Source organism: Crocodylus porosus, unplaced genomic scaffold (assembly GCF_001723895.1).
Source record: "Crocodylus porosus isolate Cpor-Errol unplaced genomic scaffold, CroPor_comp1, whole genome shotgun sequence".
NCBI lineage: Eukaryota > Metazoa > Chordata > Crocodylia > Crocodylidae > Crocodylus > Crocodylus porosus.
In genome coordinates, this window is record NW_017728949.1 from 57,667,117 (window position 1) to 57,684,783 (window position 17,667).

The 17,667-nt window shown below is 46.3% G+C and overlaps 1 long non-coding RNA gene across 1 annotated transcript; it reads left to right on the forward strand.

Annotated features, from left to right (window-relative positions):
• Nucleotides 1-387: 387 nt before the first annotated feature.
• Nucleotides 388-17,433, forward strand: LOC109322569. The gene is made up of 3 exons (XR_002104407.1): nt 388-469; nt 15,856-16,022; nt 16,818-17,433. It is a non-coding gene; the product is annotated as an uncharacterized LOC109322569 (long non-coding RNA).
• The last annotated feature ends 234 nt before the right edge of the window (nt 17,434-17,667 follow it).

The window sequence follows — 17,667 nt, forward strand, 5'->3', positions numbered from 1 at the left end:
AACTTAATTTATTATAGTGTTTGTCTTTGCAGGGGGGCTGGGTTGGGGTATGGGGGTGGTCAGGCAGGGACTGAGCCTGTGCTTGTGTTTCCCTGTTTTTCTCGCACTTGGCTTACCTTCTCACACCTCCCAGCACCTCTCAGAGGATCTCATGGCACCACTGGGGCACACCCAGCCTCTTGTTTGGGTGCAGGGTGGTAATGGGGGACGAACTGGATTGTCCCATTGGAGCATAATGCTATTTCTTCTAATGGAACGTAATGCTATCTCTTCTAATGAACTGAACAGGTTAATTTCTTGAAGAAAACTTGAAGTGGCATCATGAATGTGATAGAAGTTGAATGTGAGAGAGGAAGATGTGCAATTACTTGTGCATCCACTGGGTCAGCTGAAATAAAGGCCTTCCTGCTCTCGGTGTTGTGCCAACATGGTGCAAAACCTGCAATCTAAGCTGGAAGAGATCTAGCAGGTAGGCGTGGCAAACACCCGGAGGGGATGGAGGAGGAAGAGCCAGATAATTGGACTGGGTTTGAATCGCTTTGCAGACGTAATCTATGCATAAGGCAGAAACCTCCACATCTCCCTCTTAGGACTAAGTCCTCCCTTTTAAGGCTAAGGCTGGCAAGCAAAGCTTTTGCAAATCTCCATGTCACTTAATAGTGGGAGATCAATTGATCAGATACTTTGCTCTTCCCTTCCTGCTTCTATTGTGGTGCATATTGCAAAGGACTGCTACATTTTGGCATGTGTTTCTTCTCCTGTGTCTGAAGTGCCCTCTACAGTTGCATGATAAGGTTCAGAAATCTTCCTGAAAAGAGTTGGCTCCATCTTGTGGCCTTAAGGCATCAAGCTTGGAGGCTGAAACTCAGATTTTCCTCCAGGGTAGAAGTGCTCTAGTCAGGAGCAAAACGGTGGGTATTCACTTCAGTCTGATGCCTGAGGTACTTAAAGATCCATTAACAAAATATATTTTTGTTCTGGTTACTATGTGTAATGATTCATTCGTTAATAGTTCTCTGTTCTAAATTAAAAGCTGCTTTTGCACATGCATGCTGACTGAATTCCTGCCGAAGTATTTTAACGTGCCACAGAACATCTAGTGTTTCATGAGAATAGTGACTTTAGCAGTAAGACCCCTATGGCAATAAAGCATTTGCATTTAATCCACTTGCACTGCAAGTGTAAGTTTATGCTGTCTGCCAAAGACTGATTTCCTCTTCAGTAAGGAAGGATGTGTGTTGTTTGCTAGGATGCTGTAGGGTCAAATAAGCATTTTGTTTGTAAAGGTACTGATTTGTTTGCTGAACCTTAAATGGGGTAGAAGCGTGAGTGAAGTTACCTTGTTTGAAGTTCATTCCCCACCCCTTCTCCACCTTTTTTTTTTCCTTCTCTTTTTGCTAGCCAAAAGCAGTAAGGAAGTGCCAGCCAAGGGCCTGAGGTTTGTGATTTCAGAGAACTGGAGGCAGAAGATGCGGTGTAACTGAGACCATTCACCTGGAATTAACCATCAAAGCCTTCAGAGCCTGCTGTGAGGTTTCCTCACTAAGTAGGTGGTGTTCCCTGGACTTTGTGGCACACTTCTTCCTTCTAAACTTCTTTTACTGGTAGTTTATTTGAAGCCTTAATCATAAGAGCTTAGGCTGTCCAAGGCGGCCTATTTGACAAATCCATGTTAAGGTGTGTATTCATAGAATCACAGAAGTCGGGTCGAAGGGACCTTGTAGATCTTCAAGTCCGATCCTCTGCCTGGGCGGGAGAAAAGACTGGACTCAAATGAGTCCGGCCAGGTAGGCATCAAGCCTCTTCTTAAAGCCCCCCAGGGTAGGAGCCAGCACCACTTCCCTTGAAAGTTGGTTCCAGCTCCTAGCCGCCCTGACCGTGAAGTAGTTCTTGCGGATGTCTAATCTAAACCTCCTCTCCAATAATTTGTGTCCATTGGTCCTTGTCATGCCAGGGGGTGCTCGGGGAAACAGTGTCTGCCCCAAACCCTTCTGGTCCCCCCTAGTGAGTTCATAGACAGTCGCCAGGTCCCCCCTCAGCCTTCTCTTGTGAAAGCTGAACAGGTTCAGGTCCTGCAGTCTTTCATCATAGGGCCTGCCCTGCTGTCCCCGGATCATATGAGTGGCCTCCCCTGGACCCTCTCCATGCTGTCCACATCCCTCCTGAAGTGTGGTGCCCAGAACTGGACGTAGTACTCCAGCTGCGGCCTGACCAGCGTCGCATTGGGGGGGAGGATCACCTCCCTGGCTCTACTCGAGATGCACCTGTGGATGCACGACAAGATGTGGTTAGCCCTGCCAACCGTGACCTCGCATTGTCGGGCCATGTTCATCTTGGAGATCCCTTTCTGCCTCCATGCTCTCAAGAAGGGAGTTTCCCATCTTATAAGTGTGCTGCTGGCTACCACTGCCCACGTGCAGCACCCTGCACTTGTCAGTATTGAAACGCATCCTGTAGCCTATCCAGGTCTTGTTGCAATCTTTCCCTCCCTACTCGCGTGCTCACCTCATCCCAAATTTTGGTATCATCAGCGAATTTAAACAGGTTGCATTTCACCCTGTTGTCCAAATTGCTGATGAAGAAATTGAACAGCGCAGGCCCAAGGACCGAGCCCTGGGGGACTCCACTGCACGCTTCCCCCCAGGTCGAATATGACCCGTCCACCACCACCCTCTGAGTACGACCCTTGAGCCAATCTGCAATCCATCTGACTGTGTAGGCATCAATGCCACAGTCGCCTAGTTTTTTAATGGGGATGGGGTGGGAGATGGTGTCAAAGGCCTTGCTGAAGTCTAGAAAAACTACGTCCACGGCGACATCTACATCCATTGCCTTTGTGACCTGATCATAAAAGGCAATCAGTTGGTCTGACAGGACCTGCCCCTAATGAAACCGTTTTGGTTGCCCTTGAGTATCATCCCTGAAGCCGGCCCATCGCAGATGTGCTCCTTGAGGATCTTCTCAAAGAGTTTCCCAAGGCTAGAGTGGCTTGTACCTTATGAATGCAGGGACAAATTTCTATGTGCACATAAAAATGAGGAGGATGGTATAAACTTCCTTCCTGTTTTTAATCATGCTCAGACTATATCTAATAATAACAAATCATATGGTCCTTTTTGTAGGGACATGGTAGCTCCTTGATGCTAAAAGGGTTGCCCAGTCGATTCCTGGATGGCAGTTTAGAAATTGTTAGTGTACAACCCAGAAGTTAGCCTTTCCTTTCCATCTTTCCCTCGCATCTAGTAATGGTCTCCCAAACAGTGGAGCGGGCATCTATTTCTCATTCATTGCCCCTTGGATATGCCCATAGTGTGGAGAGGCCAAAGGCTCATTTATGTGGATAGTGGATGTGCGTGTTCAGAAAGAGACATTTTTGTTTCACGTTTTGAAGGAATAGTTTTCTAGGGGATTAGGTCTCAAGCACAAAGACCCTGATTCTTTTGGCTACTACCTTGCTGGGCAGTGAACCTTTAGCTACCGCAAATGCCTCAAAGCAGGTGCAATGTCCAAAGCTGAATTCCCCGGCTGTAGCGGCACTTCAAGACTGCTTAGACCGTGTTTACTAACAAGCTGCTTCTATGTTCTTAATATTGTCACCTGTGGCCTACCTCCCTGCTCCTTGAATTGCCAACCCACCTCTAACCAGGCAAGGAAAATGCCACAGCTCCGTGGTCAAGTTCACACTTGCTGCTGAGACATGTCTTGCCTTGTTCCTTATCTCTGGTTTGTTCATAACAAGAGCTGAGTAAAAATTTTACTTCATGTTTTTAACATGAGCTTTTGGAGTCAGGCTGAGTATGTTGTTCTGGGTGGAGCAGGTGTTGCAACAACACGTTATAACACATCCTTTGTCATTTTGACTGGGGGGGAGGGTGGTCAGGAGAATGGGGTGTTTTTAATCTAGGACAAAAATGTGGTAAAGTCAAATGTGCTAAATTAGGAAGATGGGCTCTGAGTGTGTGGAAATGATAGTAGGCAAGGAACAGTATTTGCTCTGCAAAGCCATGCCAGGCTTTCAGCAAGAACCTTGGTGGAAGCTGTCCAAAAACCAGAGTTGGGCCCTCGGTCCCTTTCTAAACCTTCACTAAAGGAAGCTAAAAGTAAAAGGCTCTAACCACATCCACATCCACACCCAGTTCCCACCACGCCTCTTCCTGGAGCACCTTTCTGATGCACCAATGCTAACCAAAGTGAGCTGGGGCTACATGTTGACTACTCAGTCCCTTCCTGATGGTCTCTTTAGATTATCTAGTCCTGGACTCTGAGGCTAGGTCCTTGCTCTCCTGTATTTGCTTGCTGTGTTTGGGCCCTATTAGTAACAATAGGGAGTGGAGGGAGAGAACTGGCTAGAGTTCTCAAAGAGAGGAGCTAATTGTGGGTGTCCAACATGAGACACCAATGCTTCTTTCATATTAAGAACTGGGCCTCATGCAAAGCATCCAATTTCATCCCTGTTTTAAAACCTTGGCTTTAATCTGCTTAAGCAAAGTAATCCTGAAGTGATGTTGCCTTTCGTTTCTCTGGTGGCAGACCCTGGAGAGGGGAAGATGTTGAACCAATTGCCCATTTTCCCATAAGAGAGGAAAGTTTAAAAACTCATAGCCAGAATGGAATCGCCTGCATTAAAACAGACTATGGTTTTGCAATTGGCTGCACCTCGATATATATGAAAGGTGAAAAATACTGCAGCTGGTCCATTAAATAAAGGGCTATGGATAAGGAAGGCATCCTACCTGACCACTGCAAGCCACCCAAGCTCTGGAATATGGGATTGGATTGCTCATTATCTGAGGTGGTTAAAACAAGTAATAATCACTGGTCAAAATTATCCAGCCCTTTTTGCTCTTAATTTGTTTCTCTTTCCATCCTCCTGTCAGCTCCTCTCTAACTCTGGTTTCCATTTAAGGGTCACTCAGTTCAGGTTGTAAAATTTGTCATATTGACACCCTTTGATAACTTTCCACCTGTGTCCTTTTCCTGGCTCCTTGCCAGTACAAGGCCAAATCCAGCCCTCATGCCTAAATTGAAATTAAAGGATTCATGCAACCACTGAATTGCGCCATTAGATGCAACCCTGCAAGTTGCTGTTTTTGTTATGCCCAACTCTCCATTGCTATTGTGGAGGAGACAATTACTTAATGGCACCAATTCAACTCCCGCTTTCTCAGAGACAGCTGGCATACTTGACACTTGTAGGCAGGTTCAAATTAGTGCTGATGGTGCTATAAATTGTTTGCTGCACTGCTATTTGTGTTCATATCCAGAGTCCAGTCTGTGATTGCTGTGCCAATGGTGCACAAAATGCAGGTTCTTTTTCAGTGTTTTGGGGTCAGAAAGAGCCTTGGGCTCAGGTCCATGAAAGGATGTGGGTATCAGGACTTAGATGGAGTTTAATTTTTTTTTTTTTTCCCAGCAGAAGCAACAACCCTGAGGTTGGGGGCCCAAAGCCCTTGATGCAGTGCTTTGGAGATCTGGGCACCCTGGAGCGGGGGGACACAGCCTGGCCCACCGAGTAGCTTATGGTAGCCTATAAGTGAATGCTATTGCATTGGGAGGTTTCTTTAAGTCTCACCCTTCTTGGAGGTTGAGAGATCTCTTCTTAAAATTCCCAGCTTGATGCCTTCCTTCAGAGGGCTCCTAAAGCCTTTGAAAACTTTTAGCAATCTCTTAAAGGACAGCTGGTGGCAGTGACAGTGCTGCTATTTATGCTGCTTCATTATACAATAGCCTGGTGATTGGTGCCCACGTACAAACTAGGAGGCTAGGCTGGGCTCACCTCTTTGCAGGAGATTCAAATCCACATCTCCTCTCCCACAGGAGCACCCTAATTGCTAGGCTGTATAGATTATGCTGGGTTAGTACTCACTCCCTTCTTTTTGAAGCTGTGCATGATATGCTTGGGTTCATTGAGAGGGGTTAGAAAGCATTACTCCATGGGCTGGTGTTTGAATGCATCCTCTTGAGAGGGGAGAGCTGGGTTCCAGCCCCTGTTCCAAGGCTGTTTGAACTGTGGTCTCCCTTCTCTCAGGAGGACACTCTAATCACCACAGTCACTGTCCCTTTAACATCCCAGGAAGATGTGCATTGCCAGAGCTTCAGCAGGTGGGAAAGCAAGCATGCAGCCCTAGCATGGCTTTGCTGGGGGACGTGAGTTCAAGTACCTTGCAGTGGTGGGGAGGATATTGATTCAGGCAGCTGACCCAGGGTATCAGGGACCCCAAACCACTGTACCATCATGTAAGAGGAAACATCACCCACTGCAGCCTGCCTTCCCCAGAGCACTTGCACGAAGAAGTGGCGGTGGCTAACATGCTCTGAGAGCGCCTGCCCTGTCGAGGCCCTTTTGCAGAGAGGTAGAGGAATGTCTAATTCTCAGATGTTAGACTTGAGCCTGAGATGAAAGCCAGCGTACTCAGTCCTGCTGAGACTTGGCTGCTTTTGGGCATCCTCAGAAGCAGAGCTCTCCGCACCTGAGATGATTTTGTATTGCAAGCTGAGACATCTGTGCACTTCAGGCACCTCTAGGGTTAAGCAGTAGCTGCTCAGCAGTTTTAATTATCACCCTTGTGGACTAAGGTGCCAAAGTCTTTTTCACAGGTTGGTGCCTTTGGGCTTTGCTAGAATCAGGCTTAATTCATGGCATGAGATGCTTGGAACCAACTGGATTTACCAATCTCAATTTGAATGCATACAAATATGCAATCTCAATTTGAATACAAGGGAAAGAAAAGGCTTCTGTTTTCCTGAGTTCATTCCTGACCTGTGCCTACAATGCAGCTTATACTGGAAATAATAGGGCAAGGGGATGCTTTGGACAGACATTAGTGGGGAGTGGCAATATCCTATAACCACCTTGGCTGTCACAAGGCTGGGCTGGAGTGAGCGAGCTCTCTCGCACTTGGATGTTATTGAGGTTATCCCTTTCTGAACACCACTTCATCCAAGGTATTGATTAAAATATCCTCCTGTTTCACACATGCTTCACCACTTGCACTTTTTTTTTTTGTCTCTGTATTGTAGTGCTATCAGGAGCTCTATGGGAAATGTAACCAAAGGAGTGAGTAAATTAAAGTACAGGACCTTTTGGAAATCTGCCCTGAACCAACTTTGTGCTTGCTTTAATCTCACTACAGATGTCAGTGGGAGTAACTAGGTCTGTCAGTGCTGTCCAGGCGCTGCTGGAGTTGTTGGAGGAAAGAGGCCCAGGCCTCGGACTCGAAGCCCACGGCTCTTCAAGTCTATGGCTCGGCTTCTGTAGACATTGGAGAACGAGGCACCAAAGGGTCTTGACCTTGGTCTGTGATCTGTGCTGTGTTTTTGGCCTCTCTCCTGTCTCTTTATGGTGACATTTGATCTTAGTTTCCCTGTTTTGTAAGGGGAGCTAGTATTTCCTTGCCTTGTGCTTAGCTGCCTTATTTTTTTTTTAAAGCTCTTCTAATTGTGACAGCTGGAAGGAGCTGTCACTGTACAAAGTACCATCTAATGTTAATTCTTTGCCCAGCCATAGCACCTCTCATCCTGAAGGACCAGACCCCCATGAACTCTCGACCACAGGCTATATCCTAGTTCCCTGTGCAGAGCTGCGGTAAATGAGGTCTACTTAGCAAATCCCAGCTGTGCATTAGCAGCTGCTGGCCTTGTGCTTCCTACAGGGATGGTGGGAGAGGCCGGACTGGGGGTGTTACTGGGACACGTTGGCCACAGTCCTGGATTTACTCCACCTCAGTGCCCTTTCCTGCTGTCGGAGAGAGGGAATGCTACGCATGACGGATGCTGAAGTCACCCAGCAGCCAAATATGGCCTCTGCTGGGGTGGAAGACGTGCAGCACTCAGCACAAGTACCACGCCGTAGGAGCGGATGGCAACGAGGAGAAGGGAGGAATAGTGTAACTAATTGGATCGGTGGTGGGATGCAGTAGTACCCATGTTGGAGTTGGGCCAAAAAATGATGCTTATGCCTCATACGGTTACAAATAAACAAAGATATCCACGGGATCCTTCACATCCAGAAATGGGGAGGACTTGTCACGCGTAACGTCCAAAAGCCTGAATGCACCTGGCTCCAGTACGGGGTGGGGGGTTTTTATGTTCCATTTCAGCTGGAAATTACTGATGTGACCAAGGTCCGATTCCCTCCAGCAATTTTCCCCCTCTTCCTCGCTCCCTGAGGTCTGACCATCTGGAAATCCTCCCCCACCTCTTTGTCATGTGTGAATTTCCACCTAGGGCTGAAAGTATCACTGTATTAAAGTGTGATGCATTAACACATGGAGGCAGAAAACAGAGGGGAGTTGGGGATTATATCACTCCATGGACCCACTCCACATTCACAGCGTGATTTAGTCATCTTTATCTGCTTGTGCGCACCCCGTCTTCCTGTTGTTAAAACACGGCTATGATTAGAAAGGGTCCAAGTAAATTATGCTGCATGGGGTGATATTTTTTTTTTCTATGTGAAAACAAAAAGGTAATTGTCATAAGGAAAGCCCGCCCCTTCTCCCGGGGAAGGCCTAGGGAAATATAATGATGTTAAAAACTGCATTGCAATGGCAATCCCCAAAAGGTCCCTTTCCTTCACTGCCTGATAATAACATAGGATCTGCTCCTGCCAATAAGTGGATGCTGCCGTGCTGCTTTTTTTCTTAAGAATAAATATTAATACTTTAGGTCACTGTAGGGGACCTAACAGTGCTGCATTATAATGAAAGAGAAACCAAGCTGAAAAAATGTCACTTGTAATAATTTGTCTTTTGGGCAAGCAGCTTAGCTAATAATGGTGAATTCCACTTGCCTAGGAGCCAGCTGGCTATTCAGCCTTCTCCTAACTCAATATTATGGCCTGTTATATTTAAACATAATTTTCCCATGGCTTGATTACTGTACTCCTTTTGTATATAATAATGCTACTAACCAAAGGAGTATATTTTGCATTTGTTTAAATTAAAAAACTGTCCAGCCCTGAAGCATTTTAACAGTGCAAAATCCATTTGAAGTAGCCAGAAAATGTCAAACTTGTTCTTTTTTTTTTTTCTCTTTCCCCTCCCTGCCATGTATTTTGCCTTTAAAGGCAGTTGCCCTCATCTTACCCAGAAGCAAACTAGTCCAGGACATATATTTTGGTGGCCTGGATCCTACAGCTACTAAAACATGTACATAATATTAATAGTGCCATTCACATGTATGATAAAAATTAGGTGCTTACGTGTTGGCTGCTCCACAGCCTTGATGTGGTTTCTTATCCCTCTTTGGGAGTCCCAGAGTATTTCATAGTGATGGTCCTAAACGCCACAAGTTACCCTTTAAAATTCTCTAGTAATAATCTAATCTGAACAGTAATGAGATCCAGTAATTTGGGCCTTTTTTATCCTGAGCGACTGTATTTTTAGGGTTATTTCTATATTAATTATCTGGTCCAGTCTGAGTAGCTAATAACAGGATAAATAACAGAACAAGAAGAACCAGTTGTCACTTGAGGACTGCAAAATTTCTACAGTTCTAGAAATGCATCTTTAAGGAACTTTTCAGTGAAAGGGACAGTCAAGGGTGTAGCATGTGCGTTATGCAGGTGCTTAGGAATGAATGGCAGATACTAGCACCCAAATCATATGCTCTGCAATTCATCTTTTAATCCTACGAGGTATTCTAGTTTAATTCTTCCCAGGGGATGGGGGCGCAGAGAGTTCTTGTGTATAAATCATAAACACAGGACAAGACAAAACACTTTATTAATAAACCCATCTAACATGATTTAGTGCTATTGGAATGTCAGTGAAGGGTGGTGGTAGGAAAATTTGCTTGTAGCTTATCTAGAGGAAGAAAACATGTAGGGTAAGGTAGTTTGTACATACTTGCTAGAAATTTTAAGGTGACAGAGTAGTGTCAGGCAAGTGCCTACTAAAGACCATGTACCAGGTATAAATTCAGCATAGTGTAAATGATTTAAATGGTGTGAAACTGGTGTTTCAGATACTCTGGGGGGTGGGGCTAGGGTCCCCAATGACCTGAATAGACCAGAGGAATGGTCTGCAACCAGTCAGATGAGATTCAGCAAGGACAAGTGTGACGTCCTGCCTTTGGGACAATAATTGCATGCACAAATACAGATTGGGGAATGCCCTCCTAGGCTGCAGCACTGCAGAGAAGGACCTGGGGGAAACAGCGGACCATCAGCTGAATATTAGCCAACAGGGCGCTCTTTTTTCCAGCAAAAGCAAACTGCATCTTGGGTTGTATTAGCGGGAGTGTGATTTGCAAATCAAGGGAAATGATTTTTTCACTCTGTTCAGGACTGTTTCCAGTTTTGGACCTTCAAGAAGAATGTGGGCAGTTTGGAAAAAGTCCAGAGCAGAGGGACAAAAATGATGAAGGGCCTGGGAGGCAGGACATATGTGAAAGGCTGAAAGAACTGTGGTTATTCAGTCTGGAGAAGAGAAAACCAAGGGGGGATTTGATAAATCTTCAAATACCTCAAGGGTGATTACAGAGAGGATGGAGATGGGCTTTTCTCTGTGGCTGTGCGGGGCTGGACTACGAGCAACAGCCTCAAGGTGCAGCAGGGAAATTAGATTGGAGAATAGGAGGAACTTTCTGATTATGAGGGTGGTCAAGTACTGGAATAGGCTACCTAGAGAAGAGGTGGGATCTGCATCCTTGGAAGTTTTTAAGAGCAGGTTGGACAGACACTTGGCTGGGATGGTTTAGTTGGGGATAATCCTGTCGTGATCAGGGGGCTGGACTGGATGACCCTGTGAGGTCCCTTCCAGCCCTACTTTCCTATGATCCTATGTCTTTGTTACCTGTGACTGACCAACATTGCTTAACAGCAGCTGAGGCTCTGGCCCCTTTATCTCTGCACCCACAAAATGACTGATTCTTGCCCATACTGACCAAGAACATCTGCTTGGGTCTCTCTCTCTCTATACACCCATCTCCAATAATAACTAATAGAATATATTGTGGTAGAACTGCTGCCTTGGGGTACTGAAAACCCTCTGTCAAAAATCCTTCTGGAGCTGGAGAGGGAAAAGTGATGTGGGAATTTGTGTGAGTAAATACTAGCAATGCCTAGCTCTTGCCTTTTCCTCTAGACCAATACAGCTACAACCTGGGTACCTAGCTCCTACGTAGCACTTTTCATCCATAGGTTTCAAAGCATTTTACAGATTGAGTTTTATATTCAGTATTAATTGATCCAAAGAGAATGGCAAAAATAAGACTTTAGAAGTTTAGTGTGGGACTGTGGTATGTGTGGATCTAGGATTTGAAAAGGGGTGCACATGGTGAACGGTGGAATCGTATATAACACTACTCATTTTTCTTTAGGTAAAAAGAAAGTAAAAGCTTTACTAACATACTAGGCACCTAGGGCTGTATTTTTCAGTTTACAATTGATGCAAAAAGAAACTTAACTTCATTGGAATGAGTTAACAACAGACGGCGAGACTGTGAAATAGGAGCTACATTACCAGGAGCAGCTCACATAGCAGAATTGCAGAAGAAAAGCCAGTTCGATTTTTGGAACAGCAAGACTGAAAGGAGGGAGGGTCATTAACACTGTAGTATGAAGGGTTTAGTAGGGATCAGATAGATTTTAATGAACTGTGAAGTCAGTTGACCCCCTCACTACTGCCGGACCAGAAATGCTGCTGCCACTGCCCGGCAGTTGGTTTTAAACTTGGGTGGAGCAGGAATCAAAGCAAGGGTGTGGAGAGAGGGGGAGTACTACACCAGTGCATCCCCCTGGATGGGGAACACATCTGGCCACGGAGTCGGAGGAGCACTGGCAGGAGCTGCATCTACATCCAGGAGAGGACTGTTTATTCTTCATGGCCTGTTAAGTGCTGTCTGGGGAGGGTAGGTGCCAGTATTTGACATCAGTCTGTCAGGAGCCCGACTGGACCCACTATCCCCATTTCCTTCAGGTCACTGCAGAGCAGGTAATGATGCTTAGTTCCTTCTGAGCTGGATTGGAAACCAGAGGAGAAGTTTTTATCCTGTGTCTACTCCCTGGTATCCTCCTTTTCCTCTGGGACAATTAATGATCAGCAATCTGACCTCCTTTTGTTTTTCCTTGGTTGTAACGTACATCAGCCATAATACAGTTGAAATATATTGGTTGGGTCTTCATGTGTCCTCTCAGGAAGCAGTGTTTAAATTAAAACGTGCAGTGTTTTGCTCTTATATTTAGCTCTGAAATGCAGTTAATCTCCCTTCAACTCGCTCCCTATGAAGCGTTTTCTGTGAACCCATATTGATACGCATGCCATGTTCTTTAAAATGCTCATTTTTTATCATACAGCCTGCACAGCTTCATATGTTATCTCTCGTCACCCTCCACCCCCTACACCCAGGCCCAGCTGACTTCTTAGGATCTGGTGCTACAGTCTGTATGTAGCCCAGATAACAGGGGCGTCAGTAGTTGTTACGTGACTGTAGACTGCAACCTTGTCCTGCAAAAAAAATAAAATAAATAAAAACATAGGCCATGCTAGGAAACAAGTGGATAGAAAATTGCTTGTGCTTCTAGCTCATCCACAAAAACGGAGAGGACATTGAAATGCTTGCTACTTGAACATGGTAATTGTAGCTCTCTGGAGATGGTCCGGAGGAGAGCAATGCGAGATGTTGAGAGATCCGGTCAGATCACTGAGCCTAGTCTCCTGCTAAATGCTGCTGCGGTGTGTGTGGTGTTCAGGAACCACTCTGAGGTAAAGTGCTTGACATCTGCTTTGTTCTGCACTTGTGAAGTGCTTGACAACTGCTTCTGCATGACCGAACTTGAGTCTTAAAGAGACAGATCCCTACACTTCCTTAATCCAAGCCTCTGTGTAAGTCACTGGGCATCCTGCTAAGCGATGACTGTGCAGGATCCAGAAGTCAACAACAAGGACCTGGAATTCTGGCCTGACCAGGGAGTACTTGCTGCAGAGCAATAACATTTTTGCAATTCACTAACCCTCCGAATTAATGTATTCTTTGGTCCTGTTTTCCAGGTTGTCCTGTTTTTCAAAGCACCCACTTCTTTCCCTTTCCTTTCTTTAATGGCTGTCTTCTGCAGCTGGTTTTTAAGCTTCTTGACTGTGCTCCGAGGGGACAAATCTCGTTCAATGTCTAAGGGACCTCAGGAAACCTCTGTGAACTGCTGTGTCCCAGTGAAGAGCTTCTTGGGGTAAATTGGAGTCAATCTGACAAAGAGGTAATAAGAGAACCTTTGACAGCTCAGGAGGCTTCCAGGCTATTTAGGATTAGATTTGCAGTGGGATTAAGGGTACTTTGATGTTGCACAACACCGGGCTGTGCTGAGACCTGTTGCACGGCATGTTTCTTTGGGGTGCTTTATCAACATACCCTGAGACCAGTGATTCTCAGCCACGGTGCCTTGAGAGCTTTTCAAGGGTACCACACAATGTTAGCCCTGGTAGGTGTGCAAAGATGATTCACAAAATTAAACCAGGGATTTTGAAAAGGAGCCTAGTGTTAAAACCATTCAGACTCCTTGTGGTCTTTCTGCAGTATGAAGGGTTTAGTAGGGATCAGGTAGATTTTAATGAACCGTGAAGTCAATTGACCCCCCCACCCCTACTTGTGCCCAACCAGAAATGCTGCTCCCACTGCCAGGCAGCTGGTTTTAAACTTGGGTGGAGCAGGAATCGAAGCAGGGGTGGAGGGAGAGGGGGAGTGCAACTGCCCTATTATTTTTCTGTAGTCAAAAAATGAGGGAAAACAAAGAGCTGGCATTTTCTGAGTGGCACCTGAAGGGGTGCCTCGAGTCTAGTGAGGGGCACCTTGAGTCTAAAAAGGTTGAGAGCCACTGCCCTAGATGCTTTTGAAACTCCTTCTCCTCCTCTTTGCATTTACTGTATTCACCCAAATCCAAGACCGCCTTGAATTTAAGATGGCCCCCAATAATTCTATCCATGGGAAATGTATACATTTGTCATAATTGTCCATGCACAGAATCTAATTATTGGGGGGGGCTGTCTTAAATTCATTGCCCCCCCCCCCCCCCCCCCCCCCCCCCGCACTGCAGCAGGGAAAACAAGGGAAGGGAGGCAAGGGAGCAGGGAGGATCCAGCAGCCTAACCCCTGAACCTTACCTGATCTCTGCTGCCTGCCCCCCTGTAGTGCCTACAGCCCCAAACACCTGCCCCCACAAGCTCTGCTGTCTGTGCCCCCCGTTGCAGTGCCTGCACTGTCCCCACATCCGCCCCTTTCCTCTCGAGTGCGGATGAGGCCTGTGAAAATTGGAAAGCATCACGTCAGCCATCCGTACAATTGGTATGGACAGAATCGGCTCGTATCGTCAGTGGTTTGAGAGTCTGAGTTTCAGAGGTGCTGCGGGAATACGCGGGGCAGATCTTAGGCGGGGGTAAATTACTGTGATTTTTGCTGAAGAGCAATGTCAAAGTCGCTGGCCTGTGGCAGTGTTTTCTGCACAGCTCCCTGAGCTTCCTGCTGGCTCAGAGAGGTCATGGGCTGCAGTTAATAATTGACCTCTTTAAAAAAAAAAACCTGATTTTTTATTTTTAAGTTTCCCACAACCTCAGAAAAATGCCCATAAACTAATATGTAGGTTATGAAAATAGGGGGGAAGCGACGTGATGCCACAGATGTGGCAGTTATGCTGACCAACACCAGTTGAGGATCCGGCCCATCCTACTACGGGTTGGATTCAGCCCAATACAGCATTAACAGCACTCACAGGAAATTATATTCCGGTTGTGAATCTTGATCTCTGGGGAGAAAGTGTCTGGTGTTACAACAACATGCTTTGCCCTCTCACAATTGGTGTTCTTAGATATAAATGTACCCATCCAGCAGAAATCCCATCCTTTTTCCCTTTTCGGGTTTTTTTTTTTTCTGCATTTCACTCTGCATTTAACGTCTGGGAAAGCATGACCCTGAAGGAGATGAATGCAAGCTAGCTTGAGAGGGAGTGTGTGAAAATTTAGCCTTGCTCAGATTAGTTCAGAACAAATAGCAGGGAGAGAGGGGGGCGAAAAGTGTGAAGAAACCGTCCTGCTGATCGTTCTGCTTCCGTGTGCGCGCGCAACAGGTTTATGCCCAAGGGAGAGTGCTGAAAACCGAGAATTTAAAAGAACAGAACTTTATGAATCGATCGGTCGGCTGCGCTCTTGGAGTGGGTGTAGGAGTCTGATGGCACTTCTCTTTCTAAACCCCGATTGCCTCCCCTGCAGGGTTTTCTTTAACGGTGTATCTGTGAACAGCCAAGATTCAATTACTTCCTTATCTGGAAAGTAAGTCAGAGCACGGTGATTGTTTTGGTGCCAGCATTCAAGATTCCCTCTTGCTCTTCATACTTTCCATGATAATACTGATTATGTATGACAGGCAATTCCCAGATAACACAGGCCTTCCCAGCATTAAAAATATGCATCCGACCTGACCAAAAGGAAATGTTTTACTGAGTGATGCTGAGAGACTGCTGGTTTAAAAAAAAAACCAAAATCACACCTTTCAGAAAAATCTTTACCTGTTTTGCCTTTGAGTTACCTTTTAAATGTTATCTCCATCGGAGAGATATTTTTTTTTTCCTGCTTTGCATTTCTTTCCCACCAGGACAATGAGTTTTTGGTGGGGGAGGGACTGTATTTGCAACCTTCAACTCTTGCAAGTGTGAAATGGGCCCTGTTAAAAAATATTTATATATATTACATTTGACAGTGGCCTCTCTGCACCAGCCAATACTGCTGGGTCTGTTGTTCTCACCTTAGCTCCCGCTGTCAAATTAATTACTGTGAAGGACTAAGCCTGCTTCATTCATGTGCTCTTATTAGCTTACAGGATGTGTCAGATGATTGGATTTTTAGCATTATTTCTTTTTTTGTGTTCTAGGTTTTCCATTCAAGAACTGCAAGGGTTGGAGAGGCAACACCGCATCTGATTTTGATCTCTCACTCCTTTCACACTGGTGTGATTCCAGTGATGTGGATGATTTGCATCCGATTTGTAAGCTGTAAACGCAACCAGATTTTGATTACATTAAATCGGAAATGAGCAAGGTAACTGGGACTGCAATGTGATTTTGACCTGAAGAATTAAGTGTTTCCCTTTGCATCCTGGTATATATACAGCAAGAAGCAGAATCACAGAAAGAAAAATTAAGGGCTGGAAGGGACCTCATGTTTGAAAGCAATATATCTTCTTACCTACGTAGGTGTCCCTTATATTTTAAAATAATGTTGGTATTACAATTGCACCCAGAGCCTCCTCCTGGGCTTGATCGGAGTTCAGTGGCAGGAGTTTTTACAGACGGAGCAATACTCCAGACCTGAGTTCACAATCTGAAGAATCAAGGCAGTAAAAGGGAAGCTTTATCAACCCTATTTACAAGTGGGGAATTGAGGCACACGGACATTTAAAAGGACTTGCTCAGAAAATCCCTGAACTCTGGTCTTGTGCATCTCCGTTGTAACCCCTGCCTTGGCTGAGAAACACGAAATTCGTGTCATGAGAAGCGTTGATGTTTTTGTGAAACTTTTCCTGTGTGACCACAGGGGGCCAAGGAGGGCAAGGAAGGCATCCTGGCTGTGGGACACCGGGTGCACACTGCTGCTCCAGCTGATTCGGAGAGTGAACACAGGGGGGTCCCATGTCCCAAGGAACTGTCCTGGCCCTGGGAAGGGTCCTGAAACTATCCTGGACCTCAGGATCCTTTTTAGTGAAAAACAGCTGACTCCTATGCCACACTTGGGTTTGGACAAATGACAACTTTCCATTTTCCCAAGTAAAAAAAAAAAAAATCCCCCACCCCTTGACTAGAACTGCAAGACCACCTTTCCTTATATCTTTTCCAGGTAACACCGGAAGGCCGTCTCTTTAACAGGTTTGCAAGCGAGGTACCCAGATGCAGAAAAGTACGGAAACTTCACCAAGTCTGTAGTTAAAAAAAACAAAAAATCATTCGCTCTATTTCAAATGAGTAGCTACTGTGTTAACAGAGCCCGAGCCAGGCTGAGCCTGAAAAGAAGTCCCCGACTGTTCATTTGGACGCAGGCCCTGGACTACAGCATCGGCGCTCGTATTTGCAATGTGAAGTGCAAAGGAGCTTATAGTACTGGTGTGGCTGAATTTGTGAGCGTGTATTCACAGGTAAGGAAGCATTATTACTGCATGTGTACGAACAGATAATATCACTGATTTTGCTTCTCCTGCTTTATCCAAAGACCAACGCTACGCAAACTCCGCTGCGCTGGCAGGCCGAGTTGGCGCTCGATTCATCGCTGTTTCCGACACCTTCCAAACCCGTTCTCCGTAAGGCTCAGGTAGACGTACCTCGTGTCAGCACGGGTCCCAGACCCTGGCTGGGCCTGACGGCTGTCTTTTGAAGCCGTGGCAGGTACCAAAGACGGCCCCGATGCTGCTGACAGTTCAGAGGGGGAGTAGGAGTAAAGCTTTCCGGATAACGGAAAGCGAGGGAGACGCCGGGATGAGCGGGCACGGCCCGCGGCGCTTCCCAGACCCCGCAGCCTCCACAGGGCGACGGGCTGGCGGCGCTGGCACGGCGGCTCCTGGCAGGCCCGGCGCGGGGCGTCGTCTCCTGTCCTGGGCAGAGATTAGCCCAGATTGTGACAGGCAGGGCAACCGCACTTGACCCAATTCCCTCCTGACAGCGCCCTGGCCTCCCTGGCTCCCTGACAGGCCGCG